General features: G+C 35.7%; 1 protein-coding gene across 2 annotated transcripts in view; it reads left to right on the top strand.

Annotated features, from left to right (window-relative positions):
- Positions 1–4141, top strand: part of LOC106875459 (FMRFamide receptor) — a 180719-nt gene that overhangs the window by 15378 nt on the left and 161200 nt on the right. Inside the window, exon 1 of one of the 2 annotated variants that reach the window (XM_014923622.2) lies at positions 72–695. The exons of the other annotated variant lie outside the window; for it this stretch is intronic. The gene's annotated coding sequence lies outside the window, so the exon portion shown is untranslated. Of the gene's footprint in view, positions 1–71; positions 696–4141 lie in introns of those variants that run through there. 2 annotated transcript variants of the gene reach the window in all.

Genomic DNA, 4141 nt, shown 5'->3' with positions numbered 1-4141 from the left:
AGGAGGAGGAGGAGGAGGAGGAGGAGGAGGAGGAGAAGGAGGAGGAGGATAGCTGAATGTTCGAGGAAAGGAATATCTGAGTCAGAACTCTAGAGTGAAAAGTACTTTTTTAACGGATGATCTATTCAGAAATGGGTTGTTGGCTTGCTTACCGACAAACGGTTTCGAATTATTTTGATAGCGCACTGCAGTGCACTTGTTCTTGATAAATGATTCTCAAAACCGATTTCTAGATTGTTTCTTTCTTTCAGCGGCCATTTGCAATGATTTACTCGCACGATAAATAACAATAGGAGGAGGTCGCCACAAGAGTCGTAACATTAGTTTTAATAACACAAATTTACACACACCATATCCATTCATTTTCAAACAGGAAAATATATTTCAAGAAAGTGACTTCGCGAAAATTAAAGACAGCTTATCTTCGAATATTGGAAAATACCAACAAAAAAATAAATAAAATAAAAATGATAATAAATACTGAAAACACTAACTAAAATATAAAAACAAAAATGACATATCAACAGCGAAAACAATGACGATAGCCTTCTCACTACAATCATCTACTAATGTTGTGGTTCATACGGAGGTTCTCGATGTGAACTAGTGCAAGGAAACCATGGAGCAATGAACGAGGTGTGTCGGAAAGGCAGTACCTACTCGCCTAAGGAATTTATCCAAGAACCGACAAGGAAGTAGGTGATACATTTCTCTATTTCGTTGCAACCAGAGAGTATTTTCTCAAATAACAATGCTTTTACATATATCGTTTATTTCTGTTGATTTTTCATTATGCTAGCATTACTATCAGTGTCATTATGCTAGCATTACTTTCAGTGTTTGTAAATCGTATGTCTCTCATACCATTGGATGTATTATTATTTTTACATAAGATACGTCACTCCAAAACATTTTGGTTAATTATTGTTTTTTCCATATTTCTATATACTCTACAGTCAATCACCGCACTCTGCTTTCTGGCATGCTCCTTTGGAATATCTTGTAGGATTTGATTCCGTACCGCAATCAAGAGCCCTTCAATCTCAAGGTCAAATCCTGTCCTTTTAGGTAGTTTGCGATTTTTCCTTGTCTACTTGTAACCAATTGTGTTTTTCAGGTATTCGCCTTTTAGAGGTTTCTTCACCTTCGCTTTATCAAGGCATTCTATACACATAATTAAGCTCAAATCTTAGATTTTATCATTTTTGCAATGTCTATTATTAAATGTCCTTCTTTGTTTTTCATCTTCCTTTCATTTTTCATTCAGCCTCTGTTTCATAATTTTTGTCTTTGTTGAAGATAATTTTCTATCCTGTCATGTTTGTGAGTATATTCTTTCTTGACCAAGACTAGATACTCAGAGAAAATGTGATTTATTGTTTCTTACCCTGGATTGACTTATATTGTGCAGTTACTTATTGTATTCTGTTTCATAGCATGTTTTTTGTGGTCCCTGATGGAGAGGATATGATCTTGTGCCGCAATAACAAACCTTTTAATCTCTGCTTCTAGACCCACGCTTTTCAGCCAATGTTGGGATTTTACTTTATTTAAATCTTTTCTGTTCGGTTTATTCCAATGTCTGCGCCATGTAATGGGTTTTTGGGGTCTTGTTTTATCATAGCATTCTGTAGTTGTAGTTTTAGCTTAGATTTTAGCTGCTTTACAGCTTTTATTGCTATATTTCTTCTTCATAATTATCATCATTATTCTCTCTGCTTTGTGTATTTTTCTTTCGTTGAAGAGAGAAAACGATTTTTTTTTGTGGTTTCTTCATGCTTTATGGCTATTCGTATCAGTTTTCCTTGATTCTGAATTAGATATTCTTGAAGTTCTGCGGTGGATGTGATATTTAATGGTAGTTCTTGTCGTATAGGGCCTCTACTGCTGTCAATTTGTTATATATTTATAACCTTTCTCTGTCAGAGTTTGAGAGGCGTATTGTAAATACAGTCAATTTTTTTCTTGTTCAACTCTCTAACTTTCTTAGTTGATTTAGAATCCAGTCAAGAATATAACAACTAACTTATGACTAGACAGCTAGAGTAGTGTTGGTTAATGTTTTATGTTTTCCTTTGCATAAAACTGCTTAAAGTCTAATTCGTCTATAATATTCCTCCCTTATCTTTTCTTTGATTTTGCGTTTTGTACTGTATCTGGTTCATTGATTCCTATGTAGTTTGTATGTCTACGTTTAGTTTAGTTATCTTATTTCTGTTTCTTTATCTACTACGATATCACTTTTCTTAAATAGTTTTCTCTTTTCTAGTTTCCTCTTTTCTAAGTCGAATCAAATACTGATCTCTATGATAAATCCGTGTACTATCCGTAGTAGCGTTTCTATTTGATTATCATCTGCTGCATAAAATTTAATATCCATATACAAGAGACAATGGATTGTATTAACATAGTAGCTGTGTCCACATACAAGTTCTGTTCAGCATGTCGGTTACAGCCGTCCATACCAGGTAGAGGATATGTGAAAAGAATGAGTGTCTTTGAAATATGTGTATTCTAATGGAGATAGGCATAATTTTTGTAGGGCAAGCAGTGTTTATTTTTGTCTGGTGGCCTTCGTGAACGAAAGAGGTTGTATGTTAGACCAGATTGAAAGGGATTAAGACATACTTTCCTCTTGAAAAGAAAAGTGAGGCTAGAGAGAGAAGTACTACCTCTCAGTAATTTTCTGGAAAGGTGAGTGAATGTTGCAAGATACGTTCTGGAAAGATAGGTGAATGTGGCAAGATACGTTCGAGGAGCCTGTAGATTTAAAAAAGACGATATGGCAAGGGGACTTTCTCTAGTGGCCAGGGTGACCGTGATTCGGGGGGGGGGTCACGAACAACCTTGCGTAGTCAACTTTTGGGGCGTTTTTCATAGTTAAAATATATATTGTTACTGTTTTTGTTATTTTTTACATTTTGCACACTTTTTATGTAACCTACATTGTATTGCCTTGTAATGTCCCCAACGTCTTTTGTCAACCCTTAGTGGTGAATAACGAAATCATCATTATCATAATCATTATTATTAATTGATGCAAACTCACCGTTTATTTTGCTGGGTATAATAGAAAGTATCAGCTGTCCACAGCTAGCAGACTAAGGTCCAACTAACTACTGGTTATGTCTCAAGAACTTTGCGAAGAATTCTTGCAGTTCCAAGCAATGCTGATTTTTGTAGTTTTTCTACCTTTGCATTTGTACCAATCTTTTTGAACTCTTTTTGAACTATGTTGGAAGATGAGTGCTGATACTTCAAAATGTGCCAATTACTATTGGTACCACGTCTACTCTCCTCATTGACCACGAGCTTCCTATTTCTCAGTTCGCATGCTCATAGTTGTTCAATTTTTCTTCTTCCTCTTTGATGATGTTGTCATCGGGACATACTATGTTGATTATCATGCAGCTTCTTTCGTTTTTTTCTACCACAACAATGTTTAGTTTCCGATGTTTGGTCAGGTGATGGCACTGAATCATTGTGTCCCACAGGAATTTGCAATTTTCAATCTCGGTGATTGGTTCTGGGGTTTGCTCTTTGTAGGGCGTGATTTTCACAAAACTCCCAATCAATCATTCTTGGCATATTGTCATGTCTTTTGTATTCGCGTTGTGCCAATTTCGGGCATTCGTTAATGATGTGCTATACCGTTTCACCCCTCTCAACATACATTCTGCATTTATTATTACCTCCGCTTTAAGTCGTGTTTATTTGTTTGTTTGTCCGTGGACCAGATATCTCAAGAACCACTGGATTGATTCGGATGAAACTTTCAGGGATGTTTGGCTTCGTGCCTGGCATGAACTGATTAGATTTTAGAATTGATCCGATATCAGACAAGGATTTTGGATTATTTTTTATACTTTCTTTACTTTACATATATATGTAAAGTTTCACATGGTTCTCTTGTGCACGCACATATATGGACACGTACTCACACTTCAAACGCCGTTTATCAGCTTTTTCACTCCTGCCTTCGTTATTCATCTATCACCCCCTCCCTTTCTCATTCGAACGATGCTCTCTTTGCCATTTATCTCATCAACCTTCACCTCTAACTCCGGCTCTATTACACACACACACACACACACACACATATATATATATATACATATATATATATATATATATATATATA

Source organism: Octopus bimaculoides, chromosome 4 (assembly GCF_001194135.2).
Source record: "Octopus bimaculoides isolate UCB-OBI-ISO-001 chromosome 4, ASM119413v2, whole genome shotgun sequence".
Taxonomy (NCBI): Eukaryota; Metazoa; Mollusca; class Cephalopoda; order Octopoda; family Octopodidae; genus Octopus; species Octopus bimaculoides.
The sequence above is the reverse complement of the archived record's forward strand: the minus strand, read 5'-3'. Positions and strand labels throughout refer to the sequence as shown.